The sequence below is a fragment of the Copidosoma floridanum genome, unplaced genomic scaffold (genome assembly GCF_036245765.1).
Source record: "Copidosoma floridanum isolate Cflo_tuat_1 unplaced genomic scaffold, Cflo_Japanese_pri ptg000007l, whole genome shotgun sequence".
Taxonomy (NCBI): domain Eukaryota; kingdom Metazoa; phylum Arthropoda; class Insecta; order Hymenoptera; family Encyrtidae; genus Copidosoma; species Copidosoma floridanum.
The window spans coordinates 14,435,882-14,451,152 of NW_028321884.1; the positions used below are offsets into that span (position 1 = coordinate 14,435,882).

Below are 15,271 nucleotides of genomic sequence, written 5' to 3' on the forward strand. Positions count from 1 at the left end.
TATCTGCGGAGAGAGAGAGAGAGAGGTGGTGTGTCTCTTTTTCCTAGTTTTGTGTGTCTCTCCTTTGGGCTCTTGCCGAGACGGAGTAGAATATATTCCTGGTTTTAACACGAGGGCATTGTAGGAGACGACACGCGATGGATTTTTTTTTCCTTCTCTTCGTAATAGGTTTTTGCTGCGTCGTTAGTAGCCTCGGGAGGTTTTTTTTTTTTTTTTGCTTCTTGTTGTCGCGGCTTCGCTGCTGAATCGGACCGAGGGTTTCCACTGGCAGATATGATTTATCTCTTTTGGCTGAATTTTTTTCTTTTTTCTATTTTTAATTGAGAATAAGTGTAACGCTTATGCGATCTCGACGATGTCTTGGCAACTGTGGATTACGATGAATCAAGGAATTTGGCATTTACGATTTTTTATAACCAAAAAATGTTTAATGGGATACTTTTTTTTTTTTTTTTTTTTTACTGAAGAAAACAAACGAAGTACGTGATGATTATTTCAAAGGGTCGATTCACAACTACTCTTTTGTGCAATTGTTTCAATAATGACTTCAACATTTTGTACGATTTTTATTTCTAATGGTTTCAAAATCATATTAAATAAAACTATATTTGTAACGAAATAAAATACACGCACGCAGTAAATAAATAAATTTTTCTGATTTTTCAACAAAATTATTTTAAAATCTCAAATCGTTTAACGTTGCAAAATTCTCACGTGAAGCTTTAGAATCGCGATTTTAGTAGCAACATGATATCATGACAAATTCGACATTACCGCAACTTTTTAAAATTTGTATTTAAATTAAATTGATTTTTCATGCAAAAGACCTCACATAACTTGGGAATAATATATTATAATGAAAAATTCTCAACGCTCAATTTCGGAAATTCCATTTCTCACATAAACGTTAGGCTTTGGTCATCAAGGAGGCTCTCCCGTGTTTTTCAGTGTGACTCATGGTATAGAAGCGCTTCTATAGTCGAAATGGAATTTTAAGGCATAGCATCCGGTAACGTGCCTTACCAGAAATGCCAATTTTATGACTGGAAGTTGTATACGTCATGCTTTGTCCTTTTCTGCGACAAAATTGCACTGCGTGCAAGTAATGCACTTTATTATGAAGTATCAAAATATATACTTTTTCGACACACGTTCAATAATATTAAATTTTGTTAGTTATTATGGTAAGTTACGCTCTATTTTATACGAAATACTACTGCAAACACGCAAAGTGTGTTGAAGCAGAAAATTATTCGAAAGGACTACGCAGTGACAAATATTTGCCAGCAGAGCGACCGTAAGGTCAGGGGCTTTCAACGTGACAGTCTAAAAATTTCTTATAAAGACAATATGACTGAAAGTATAATAAAATCAATATTAAGTCAAAACTACTTGTACTTTCAAAAATAATCTACTGAAAAAATAGATCTTTCTTAATTCAAATAAACGTTTATACGAATACAAATTAATAAATATTTATTTCAATTTAAAGAACGTTTATTTAAATCCATCAAACATTACGTTACGAAAAAATTAAATACTTGATTTGAATAAGTATTTATTTTATCTAAATGTGTATTTGTTTGTTTGTATTTGAATTGTGCTTTGTGCTTGCTATAATTTTATACTTACAATAATATTTTACTTGAAATTAAATCATTATATATAATTTTCTATCTTGGGAGTTTTTTGTCAATTCAAATGAACGTTTACACGAATAGAAATAAATAAACATTTATTTCAGTACATTTTGTACGATTTTTATTTCTAATGGTTTCAAAATCATATTAAATAAAACTATATTTGTAACGAAATAAAATACACGCACGCAGTAAATAAATAAATTTTTCTGATTTTTCAACAAAATTATTTTAAAATCTCAAATCGTTTAACGTTGCAAAATTCTCACGTGAAGCTTTAGAATCGCGATTTTAGTAGCAACATGATATCATGACAAATTCGACATTACCGCAACTTTTTAAAATTTGTATTTAAATTAAATTGATTTTTCATGCAAAAGACCTCACATAACTTGGGAATAATATATTATAATGAAAAATTCTCAACGCTCAATTTCGGAAATTCCATTTCTCACATAAACGTTAGGCTTTGGTCATCAAGGAGGCTCTCCCGTGTTTTTCAGTGTGACTCATGGTATAGAAGCGCTTCTATAGTCGAAATGGAATTTTAAGGCATAGCATCCGGTAACGTGCCTTACCAGAAATGCCAATTTTATGACTGGAAGTTGTATACGTCATGCTTTGTCCTTTTCTGCGACAAAATTGCACTGCGTGCAAGTAATGCACTTTATTATGAAGTATCAAAATATATACTTTTTCGACACACGTTCAATAATATTAAATTTTGTTAGTTATTATGGTAAGTTACGCTCTATTTTATACGAAATACTACTGCAAACACGCAAAGTGTGTTGAAGCAGAAAATTATTCGAAAGGACTACGCAGTGACAAATATTTGCCAGCAGAGCGACCGTAAGGTCAGGGGCTTTCAACGTGACAGTCTAAAAATTTCTTATAAAGACAATATGACTGAAAGTATAATAAAATCAATATTAAGTCAAAACTACTTGTACTTTCAAAAATAATCTACTGAAAAAATAGATCTTTCTTAATTCAAATAAACGTTTATACGAATACAAATTAATAAATATTTATTTCAATTTAAAGAACGTTTATTTAAATCCATCAAACATTACGTTACGAAAAAATTAAATACTTGATTTGAATAAGTATTTATTTTATCTAAATGTGTATTTGTTTGTTTGTATTTGAATTGTGCTTTGTGCTTGCTATAATTTTATACTTACAATAATATTTTACTTGAAATTAAATCATTATATATAATTTTCTATCTTGGGAGTTTTTTGTCAATTCAAATGAACGTTTACACGAATAGAAATAAATAAACATTTATTTCAGTTTAAAAAACATTTATTATATCTATTAAATATTACGTTACGAAAAAATTAAATACTTGATTTAAGTAAGCATTTATTTTATCTAAATGCATATTTATTTATTTATTTGTGTTTTATTCGACAATTGTTTTTGTTCGGTGCATTTCTTAAAATACGAGTGCCATAAGTAAATTTTTGCTATAATTTTACACTTAGAATAATATTTTACTTTAAATTAAATCATAACGTTTGTTTTTCTACCTTATTTTTTTGTAAGTTTTTTTGTAACATTTGGATGTTTAATGCGCCCTTGGCCATTGAAATCAAAACAGTCCCTTGGGAGTTTCTTCGTAAGCGGCTTCGGGAACGGTGAGTGCCCCGAAAGGGATGAGCACCAGTGACGAAAAATTCAATTTTTCGTGTTATTTTTTTGCAGTAAATTGAAGATAATTTCTTTCACTATTTTATTGGTGTAGGTTTCGTAATTTTTGCAACGAAATTTGCAATCATCACTGAAATCAACAGGAAATGTAACAAACTGTGGCACATAAACGGAAAAGATTTTTTTCTCATTTAACAAAAATTTAAAAAGTAATTTTTTTTTATTTCAAAAGTTGAAAAAGTCGGTTTGAAAGAAATTTTTACGAATCAACTGTAATGCTGATACCTTTACAGAGACCGGAGTCATGACCGGATCAGGGACATTTTTCTTTAAGATAACAACTTGTACGACTTACAACAATATTTCAATGTCCCACTGTACAAGCAACGATATTACTGTAAGCTATTTATTTTTTTACATGTAACGCTGAATAAGCAACGTGCAATTATCGAGACGTAATACAATATATCGACAAAAGCCCATTTATTTTTTATTTACTTTTTCTTAAGAAAAAAAAAGTGTCGTACTTATTATATCCGATATCCTACACTCACTGTTTGCCATTAAGTAAATAGTGAACAGAAATCAGTAAATAAATTTCCACCAATTTTTTTTTTTGTACTACACAGTAAGTAATACATTTCCAAACCCTCATATGCTCCAAAAAAATGGTAGTAACAAATGTAAGTGAAGTACATCTAGGCTCCATGGGAAAAAACGCATACCAGTGACGAGGAGACGATCCCTATCTCGAATCACTTGGAGAAGCTATACGTGGATAATAAAAATATTACTATTTTTATCTTCAATATCCTGGCACGTGAAACTCGCTTGCTTGCTTTTCTGTTTGAAGAATTATTATAATAATAATAATAATTATTATTATTACACTAATATATTAAAAATATTAGTATTTATCTATGAGGGATTAACAATATTGTACCCTGTACGAGTAAATTATTTGTTTTCATAATCATGATTATTTTTTCATTTCAATTAACTTTACGTATTCAATGGAGCATGACGCAAGAATAAATCAATATTAGTGTGGCTTTTGATTTTTTATTTATTCATTGGGATGGTTGAATGTACCGTGATAGAAGCCTTTTATTTTATTTCCTTATTATTTATCATACATTTCATGGTTAAGCATGAAAATTCTTATAAATGACTCTTAATTTATCAACTAGCAATGATCACGTAACGAACGTCCATCATAAGCAACATCAATAATAAGATAGGTACAAATATCACACAAATAACTAATCTTTAAAATCTGCAAAAAATATAAATGTTATAATGATCAAATTAATGTACTCCATCAAAGGCCTTTAAAAATTAAATCAACAATTAAATTTCTCTATCGATTGGAGCTAATGGCAACATGATTTTTGTTAAAATGACTGAGATAATAATTTGGATTAATAATTACAAAAAATTGAAGAGGTGTGTAATAAAATTCAAATACTTTATGTACTTCAAACAGTTTACTTTAATTAATTAAAGACAAAAACATACATAGTTATGAAAATACAAATAATAATATTACAATCACTTAACATTTCAGTATTTTACGTGAAAAAATTGAAATTAGCAGTCGTGCCCAAAGATTTTTGATTAATCATTTGATTATTATCGTAACATGTCACTGCCATAATATTTGTGCTTTCTGGAATTGCAAAAAAACAAACAAATATGTTGCAGTTAAACTTATTATCTGGAAAATGTAAAATAATAATTAATTCGTATGGTAAATAATAACACTTTTTTTAACTGGTTTTGGATGCGATGATTTTTGTACATTTACGAAAATACTTACAGACACAAATAATGATCTTTTGAGTGGAAAAATATTTAAAGCTAGAAATTGAATATCTGTAGTCTTGCAATGGTGCGAAAACAGTAAGAGCTGAAATTTTTTTTTTTCATTAAGTATTATTTTATAATATTTAAGTCATGAGATTATTAACCCTTACTTGATATGTTATGCTATCGAATGTCGTGTCATCGCTATACATAGTGCAGTGGATCAAGGTAGAGTTTATCTTTTTAGTCTGCATTGAACATAAAAGCGTTACAAAATTGCATCAATCAAAAAAAAAAAAATGTTTTTTCAATTGCAGTAATTAATTACCTCTTCAGTTGCTGATCCAGCCGACTCGGTTAATGATAAAATCGTAATTAAAACATCAAAGATCACTAACGCATGTACCGTTATTAACAGTAACTTATCGTCATTTCCTTGAATGGACAGGTATAAAATGTCTTGACAACAACGCATTATCGTTGCGACGTACGCAACGATACACAAAAATATCAATGTAGAGTACAAATCCGATGTATCTTTCAATATTTCAATTAACGGTACAAACATTTTTCGCAACTTCAATGTTGATTGATATTTTTCGTGTTTACTGATAAGGTTGTAATCAATGCTTGACATACTAATATACTTTTCAAAAATGTTTTTCAAGTAGTGACCAATGTTTTTGCATAAAATTTTAATTAATATCGTTAAATATAAGTATTGAAAGAGTATCGAATCAATTATCATACGATGAATTGTTTTTATTGAAATAAATATTGAGATACTTGAATCATCGTAACATAAAAAACTTAAAAGCACTACAATCACGTACAAAACATACTTAAATAGTATATAAAAAATATATTTTTTCATGTCTTGAGATATGAATTTTTCATAATTAACAACATTTTTCAATCCTTCGACTGACTCTCTCACGTAATTCAATTTCTTCAATATAGCTATATACTTTTTTTGTTTGACAATGCAGTGAATCAATATGAAATCGACTGAAAAAAAAATAACTGTTCTATAAATACATGCGTACTTTTTGGATACATGATTGTGAATTATATCAAATACTTCCAGAAAATTTCGTAGATAATAAATTTGAGTTATGATTAAGATTGTGAGTATACAAATATTATAGATCATTCCAGTGTAAGAATAAGTAAACGACCATCGTTTAAAACTATTGTTTGCAATCACAGTCTCTTTAAAATTTATAGTCATGGACCCAAGGATTCGATTGTAAAAATAAAACAATTTTATAAGCGATAGTTTTTTCACGAATGATAACTTTTTTGATTTTTTTCTCGAGATCGATCCGTTTGACATCGTTATGGTGTAACTTTTAAACTGAAATAAAAATAATTCTTTAGTCACGCCCAATTCAGCCGTTTTTTTGTAAAGGTTAGTTACTAAAACACTTATAAATATCTTACTAATAATTAATATGTTTATTCCAACTAAAGTTGGTGGACTACGTAATATTAACTAATGAATTTCAAATATTATGTTTCTTTAAATTTCCCACTGAAGTCTAACTTTCTCAATGTTCCAGAGCTGACTACGGCCAAACATGACTGATCACGAAGAGCATAATTATTCCACAGTGTGGACAGTAGTTCATCGATTATTTTCGATCACTTTTTTTTATTAAATAAAAGTCTAGAAAATTTTTGTAGTGGTGTCATATGTATGTATCATTTGCCACTAAGTTAACAGTACAGAGTAATAAAGAAATGGTCATTCATTTTTGTGACGACATCGAGGCGTAGAAATGTCCAATTTATTTATCCTTTGCTATTAAGTAAATACTCACTGCACAGTTATACATAAACGTCAACTTATATTTTTTGTTGCTTTATATAGCAGTACGTTTCCGTGCGTGTCCAAAAACAGAGTACAAAACCCATTAGATAAAGCACATCTAGTTACTATAGGAAAATGTGGGCCACAAGTTACCAATAGAAGATACTGATCTTGTAATTTCTCGTATTGTCACTTCTGTGAAATTGTACACAAAATTACTTTACGGAATAATTTACTATACTTGGATGATAAAGGAAAGCATTGCTATGTTTACTTTTCATTTAGTATACTTTGCGTACTTAACTGTCTTCACATCATAGTCTCACTGTTTTTTGGCATTTAATATGATAATTATTACCATTATTTTAAAATTTTATATCTTGAAGTAACAGTTTTTATATCATTTGATGTAAATATTTTAATACTATGATAACAAAATAATCTTGATTGCAAGAGTAAATTTTTTTACTTTTAACAGGAGACTAATAATAATCCATATTTGTGTAGCTTAATTTTTAATTTTGGATTATTTGATCGGTATTATTTACAGCTCAATAACATGTAAGTTTGTATGTTCACAACTTTTCTTTTTTTTATGAGCACATAGCTTATGTCTGTCGTTTCAAAATCCAATTAAACATAAAGTTTTTATTATTGTCGATAGTAATATAGTAGTACAGTATACTATAATCTTATCTATGTTCCTTAGTACCTTTTCAATTAGAAGCTTGAATGGTTTACGTTTTTCGTTATATGATTTTAAATTTATTGAATTTATGTTATTCAATTATTATTACTGAGTTATAATTTTTGCTTTGATGTTCTGGTGAACAATATTTCGATAATTTGCATTGTTTGCAGTAAAAAATTTTGACATCAGTCTTTAATGAATATGCAACAATCGAAGCGTTTTTCATTGCGCTTCAGGTGACAGAAGTATGCCATTCGATGCAAGATGTGATGTGTCAATTGAGACAAAGACATTTTTGCACCAGTGGAAATTTCTGTTCACGCAAGTCAGTACTGAGCGAATGAGCATTTTGCGAAATTGTGCACCCAGTAGTGAGTTCCAGTATTTGTGCACTGACATTATCCTCAAAAAGTGCCAAAAATTCGGATGTACATGATATTGATATTGTCATACGATCGACATCATGTCAAAAAATCACGATCTTGTTTAAAATTATTAAAAGTATCAATCTCGTAATTCATAAAAAATATAATCCTTCATTGAGACTAAATAGCATACCTCTTACGTTTGTGTCTGAGTTGCAACTTAGAAAAAAAAATTTCGGCCTACTTACTAAATTTTAAGAGGGTTAATGGAGGAAAGTTTAAAACAACAAAAATGTTAACGAATCAATAGATAAATACGAATTATTCTCTAAGATACAGAATTTTGAGATGAAATTTTTTTAAATGAGTATACTATTACACATTTTGAAATGTTCTTTCAATCACGTAAAAACGAAAGAATGTGCGTTGGTTACATAGTAAGAAAATAATATTTCGTTTCAATAATTAAAAAATTCAGTTTTTGAAATTGGCGATTTTTTTGGTAGTGAAAAAAAAAACCACACGTTCAAATAGTAGAAAAAACTTGAGTAAAAATCACCAGACAGTAATCGCACTTTAAGGCAAATTGACTGTGCAAGACTCAGTTAGATGAACGAATAAGTTTCGTAACGTTTCTTATCATATCTCCAATTAATTTTTTTTGACCCCGACCCCAGCGTCTTTACTAATCCACTAGGTATGTCGCATGTCGTCGTTTTCAAATGTGAATCACCATTTTTTTGGTTCACGTGGTAGCTGGCAACAGAAGAGAAACCAAAAATGTGTGCTCCTGCATTAAACGATTCCACAGTAGGTTCACCCTTGATGTACCCACACGGAACCGTACCTCTGTGAAGGGATATATTGTAAAATGAGGTTTTGTCGCAAAAAAAATTGAAAACAAGAGTAAACTTTTCTCGCAAAGATTTTGTACTGTATATTTTTTATACTCTTACAGATTTTGTACGACAAAAGTATACATAGTTGAATGGCCTCGAAGTACAAAAGTAGAAAAGAAGAAAAACCACTTGGGCACGCTTTCGTTGCATGAGTGTAGACACGAGTGAGCGCGAGACGATTTTATCGACAGGAAGAAGGGACCGTCGTGGCCCGATAGATAGCGGTTGCGAGAGAAAAGATAAGCACCCGGAGGAACGAAGAACTGATAAAGAGATGGAGAAAAAAAAAATAGAGTTAAATGAATTAAAAAAAAAAAAAAAAAACACGAGAGTCATTGGTGATGGGACGCAAGAGGGTTCTGGTCCAATTGCGATGGTGTTTTATTCCTTTCGTCCTCCTCTAATCCACAACGACGACGACAATTGTTTAGGGCTTCTTTTCCTCCTCGGTCTTGGGGATGACGCCGTCGAGGAACTCCTGGGTGTCCTTCTTGAACTTGTCGATCTGGGGCTGGGCGGCCTTCATGGCGTTGTTGAAGGTCTCCGTCAGAGATCCCCAGTTCTCTTTCATGGCTTCCTGTATTTTTCCGGAGTTCAGGAAATCCTGGGCGTTCTTCATGATGTCCTGAAGTGGGTCCGGAGTCGAGGCGTCGGCCGGGACTGAGTGCGCCTGCTTTTTTTGGCGGGAGAAGAGGATTATTAGAAAGAAATGTCATTTTCATTTGTGTAGTGAGGGTACGATTACTAGTATTTGTACAGAGTAACGAAAATTTGCGCAAGTTTTTTTCTTTTCACGGTGTTTTTGTCGAAATTCGAATTTTTTTATGATTTTTGGTGAAAAAAGTGCACAAGTCAAGATTTAACTCTTACACAAAACTATTGGTTTTAATCTTTATTGAATGTTACGTTACAAGGAAATTGTTTATTTGATTTGAATAAATACTTGTTTTATTCAAACAAATATATTTTTTCGTTTGTATTTAAATAAACGTTTCTTAGGATTGATGAGCTTTTTTTTTTACTACAAATGATCAATAAATACAAAATTTACGTTTTCGTGATTCCAAAAAAGAAAATTGTGACTTTTAAATTAAAATATAAAAGTTCTCTTACTTAATTTAAAAGAGATAACAATAATAATCAGTTGAACTATTAGTTTAATTAAAATTTATAAACTGTAAAAATATAAGGAAAAAATTAATTTTCAAATCAAGTTTTGCAAGGGCAAAAATTATTATTTTTATCTGTAGTACTTAATAAAAATTTTTGGTATTTTTGTAGTCAAACGTTGTTTGCAATACTTCTAGATCTCGTAATTTTATCTTCCCATTGTACATTTTTTCCATTGAGACGAATAAATGTTCTAAACAATTAAAATTGTTTTCAAATGTCAAAAATATTCTGATGTAACTTAAATTTGTAGTTTTCTGAAAAAAATTTTTTACAACAGGTTCTTTTCTACATGCTTTTCTACGTAATTAAATTATAATTTTTGTTGTTTTTATAATTACTTTATTGCAGTATTTCAAACTGTCCTTCTGACACAATGACTCAATTTAATGTAATCAAAGATGACACATAAATTTTTAAAATTATCCACTTGGATTTTTTTTTAAATCTTAAACAATATTCTGGCTATAGTATTTTTCTTTCAACTTCAAGTGTTTACTCTCTCGTATGCATTTTGGTAAATAGTTGATAAAATTAATACACTTATGCAGGACTTAAAGTAATAATAACAAATTTCTACACTGGGTCGTGTATTTATTAAATTTTCAGTAAAAATTTCAAATTAATTTATTGTTTGAAAAATTCAATGTAAGTACTTTAATTATTTCGGATTCATATAGGTGAGTCAACCACAAGTTTATTTATGCGTAATATCAACACGTGACCGTGTCATGCAAAGATCGAGCGAATATTGCTTATACGTAACTCTATTTCGAAAGACTTACACAGCCAGCGATAGTCAAGTGCATCGAGGAAATTTTTCGATGGTAAATTAATTTTCTTGTAAATTATCATTATGTAAGTTTCCAAGCGACATAAAAATCGTTTATTAATGATGAGTTTCGTTGCAACTCAAAACTTTTAAAGAGATAATATTTTTTCAATACTTAGCATTTATGAACAGTTTAGTTTATGGATTCCTACTAAAGAGCATGTTCTTTATGAAGTGCTAAATCAAATTAGTGGGGAGCTGGTTATGAAAGCGTAACAATAAAAATTTATTGCTGCAACAAAGTTCTCTCAGATGCAGTTTATTTTTTTTACGTATCTAGATTTTTTTTGTTACTAATTGCAACTCGTAAATACGACCAAAACACACAGCAATAAAAATGAAGGAATAAGAATAAAACAAGTGCGTTAATAACTTCGTACTACAAAATGCAAGAAAATTTTAGTTGTATAGTATAGTGACTTATGGTCTCTTTTACACTTCATACTTTATTTGTCTAAAATGTCTCTGACTACAAGAAATATACTCTTGAATCAGTTGATGATTGCAAAATCGAGTCGCTGTACATAACACCCCTTCCAATTATTCGATAACTTTTTTATACTCAGAAATAAGTGTACTTTGAGATTAAATTTATTCCATCGTACCACGTGCGAGCAATTTGCTTTCGAAGCAGAAATAGTAAAAAGTTTCGAGTTTATACGTAGGATAAGAGAGTTGAACACTCGACGGTATACAATTCGAAGGTCAAACAGATTATGATGATCTTTTTGTGAAAAAATTAACAATTTTTTGAAGTATAAGATTGCGTGAAAAACGTTTGGTTATTTTAGACCCATATTATATTTTATTGTACTTTTTGTAAGACAAACAAAGTTTTGTTAAAGTGTAATGAGCAAAAAAAAAAAAAATTTGTATTTGGCAGTGTTGAGTAATGAAATACTAGTTTCAATACTGAATCCATATAAATCCACTTAAATGTTACACGGGTAAATTTTACATACTCACGAGGAAAAGTTCTTGTAAAATTTTTTTTTCTCCTCTATTAAAAATATATCTTCAAGATGTGTTGCATTACCAAATAAATAATGTAGACATTCATACATAGTTTTTATTGGACCTTTAAATCATTTTCATATTTTCATGTATTTACAATGTTTTTAACGACAACTATTTTTGCAAAGATAAAGAAAAAAAAATGCTAGAAAAATTATCTTTGTTTCCAATTATGTAAAATCACATATCGTAATAGTTACAGTTACACCAAAATTAAAATTGCTGATCTTCAATGCAGTGATATTCTGTGCGTTAAATTGTACTGACATATACATTACACTAAAACATACGGTTGGTTACTGATTTTGAAATCATTGGTATTACCTTGTCTCCAACTATACTACCAAATGATTGAAAATGGCACTTGATTATTTTTTATTTTAATTTTTTTTTGGCTTGATTTATGCTTGGGAGTGCCTCACATTTCTTACAGAACAAAAAGTATAGTTAATTCTAAATCGTTTAATTCCGATGGTTAACAAATTTTGAACCTAGTATCAGTATGATCTGAATTGGTTACGTGGAGCATGTGTGTGTGTATACACGTAATCAAGTATTCCTCATTTAATTAACAATAATCATGGATGAAAAATCATATGCGGTTCGTAATTTTTTTGTACATAAATAAAAAGTATGTCAATTTATAAGGTGTTTAATAAAAAAATATGTTGTTAATAATTTGAATGACGCTAAAATATTTTACCATAAAATAAAGGAGCGTATGTTTGCCGCACGCGTAATCCAGATTCTAACATTATTTTTAAAGCTATATCTCACTTGTTTTACGTCAATGATAAATAGCAGCAAAATCTTTATGGGAAAACCCTTTTAACTCAAACATCAGTATTTTCGTCGAATAACCATAGTGATGTGATAAAAATTCTGGCTCATCAATTAAAAGTGCACGCCTATATAGCTTTTTAGTTTCAAATGTTGGTACGTAAGAATAAATATTAAAAATAATCAGCGATGTGAAAAGTAGTTTGAAAAATGCTTGTAGTCCATAGAAAAAAATTTAGTTGGCTAAGCTAAGAAGTATAATTATTAAAAAGTGATATCATCATATAAATCACCTATTTGGTAAAAAGCATGTGGTTGCAAGTTTTAACTGTTGAATTTTTTAGTATAACGCATCAGTTAATCGGTTGATCTGCATAAAATCATAAAACCTCCAACCCAGAGACTCAACCATAGATAAAACTAGACGAAATGGCCACTGATTTTCTTGTACATTACTTTGGATTGACCAGAAAAAAAAAAAAAAAAAAAAAAAAAAAAAAAAAAAAAAAAAAGTAATAACGGATGAGAATCATTGGAAAAAAAAGAAAAAAAAATCCCAACTGACCTGCATAACGCAAACTAAGGCGACGAGGAGGGTGACCAACAAGTAGCGAGCCATGTCTAGAGCGATACGACGATTATTATTATTATTTTTTTTTAAATCCAAAAGACGACCACTCGGTGCAGTAGCTGCGGAAGGTTGCGCTGGACTGAGAGCTCCAGCGTTGCTGACCAGCGGTAATATTCGCGGTAAACAGACAAAGAGGACGAGATAGCCGGGGAGAAAAAGAGCCCGAACAGGTCGGGAGGTCGAGCCCCGTCCGCTTCGCTCGTACCCACATACACATATGTATATATATGCATGTCAAACGCATAATGCTTTGCTTTACCGGCATATCACAACACACTTGAATATCAAACATGCACTCGTGACGTGGCTAATGTAGGTATCGATTGTTTCTCGTTACGATGCGGATACTTGTACGTTTACTTACGTGCGAGTGTGCCTATTGCAGGTTTGTTTTCACGAGCCCCATTGCTGCCGGTAAGTGTACACTCAGAGATTACTCGCATCGTTGCTAGTTTATGCGTAGCGATTTTGAAATAGCTCATAGCGGTCCAGTCGGAGTATTTTCTCATTTTTTCTTTTTTTTTTTTTTTTTTTTTAATCTTCATCTTAAGGGCAGGTAATCACGGATCTAAATTACGATCATTTTTTAGTGGCTCTTCGAATTTTTGGGTTAAATATAAGTTGATGGTATTTTTAAGCGAGACGTACGGAGATAATAGATATTGGTTCTCAAATTTGGGCATATCTTATCGTAACGATAGGAAGACGGAAGATAGTAACATTCATAATATCTTAACGACGATGTATGTATAAAAAATTGGGTCCACATATTTTAGCAGCTGCAAAATAAAATTTCTATTAATATTTATACGGATGATAAAAAAATTTTGTTTTAATGGAAAATTTTTTGTGGATTTTGCATCAGCCATATTTTACATATAAAAAAAAAAGCATGAAAAAATTGCTTGTACGAAGTTTAAATTTTCGTACCTGCACAGAGAGTGTGAAAAATTCCTGATTCTATAGAATTCACCAATCATGATACTATAGTACAATGCGCGAAGTAGTATTTTTGCGTACTAGTGTGCGAAGCGTAGTCAGTTTGCACTGATGCATGAAAAGTCATTCCAATATGTCATCTTTATGTTATGAGTGTCAAAAAAACCATACTCAACTCTTTTGAACAATTGATCAAACTAATAGTGTAACCAGCAGATTTTTCACCAGAGACTCGACCAATCTACGGGTTGCCAAAGCAAAAAGTTCAGTTTTAACTACAGGATTTTGTTTTAAATATCCACACGTATCCAAACAAATTTTGTATTAATTTTGGCTGAACGTCCAAACACCATCTGCCATTGATTGGGCTTATTGGGTATAGGGTTCGGCGGACGGTGTTCGGAAGTATATCCTTTATTTTTTGTCTGTAAATATTAAAAAAATTAGATTCTACGAAACTATTTTTTGGACCCATTAAAAAGATTTTTGTTATTTACTGTGTTAAGACGATGCTACATACGGAAATGTCAAACCCAATAATACGTACGTACACCAATAAAATCTGTAAGTTTTCAATGAAACATTTTGTCTGCAAGTGAATTTTTCTACATTATTCTTTTACTTTTTTTACCTTCATTAGAAATAATTTCTTAAATACGATTTCTAGGAGCCAAAAACCATTTAATTTTAAACATCTAATTTTTATGTACCATATTTTAATGAATAATTATTTTGTCGTGAGGATAGTGAAAATAATTACATAGTATTATTAGCCATTGAAACAATACAGCTCAAGGGGTAGTGGGTATTCGATTCCCGGTCGGGACACTCAGATTCTTCCTAATGGTTCTTGTTGGGTGTTGAATTCATGAAACCGACTGAGGATGAGAGATTAAGATGAGAAAAATAAAATTAAAACCGACAGAAAAAATTAAAGAATTGTGGAGATAAGTTCTTGATAACCAGCCATACGTGACCAAGGGAGTTATAAAAGACACAATGTAATATGCGAATAAAGAACAAAAATTTAAT

At 30.4% G+C, this 15,271-nt stretch overlaps 2 long non-coding RNA genes across 4 annotated transcripts; both read right to left on the minus strand.

Moving 5' to 3' along the window:
* Positions 1-4,901: 4,901 nt before the first annotated feature.
* Positions 4,902-5,519, minus strand: LOC149375426 (uncharacterized). 2 transcript variants are annotated; one of them, XR_016292853.1, is made up of 4 exons: positions 5,434-5,519; positions 5,276-5,353; positions 5,119-5,208; positions 4,902-5,016 (listed from the first exon to the last, which is right to left on the minus strand). It is a non-coding gene; the product is annotated as an uncharacterized LOC149375426 (long non-coding RNA). The 2 variants fall into 2 exon arrangements; XR_016292852.1 differs by having other exon boundaries at positions 4,902-5,208.
* Positions 5,520-8,886: 3,367 nt separating this feature from the next.
* LOC149375427 (uncharacterized) lies at positions 8,887-13,430 on the minus strand. 2 transcript variants are annotated; one of them, XR_016292832.1, is made up of 2 exons: positions 13,235-13,430; positions 8,887-9,543 (listed from the first exon to the last, which is right to left on the minus strand). It is a non-coding gene; the product is annotated as an uncharacterized LOC149375427 (long non-coding RNA). The 2 variants fall into 2 exon arrangements; XR_016292831.1 differs by having other exon boundaries at positions 8,887-9,546; positions 13,235-13,422.
* Between the last annotated feature and the right edge of the window lie 1,841 nt (positions 13,431-15,271).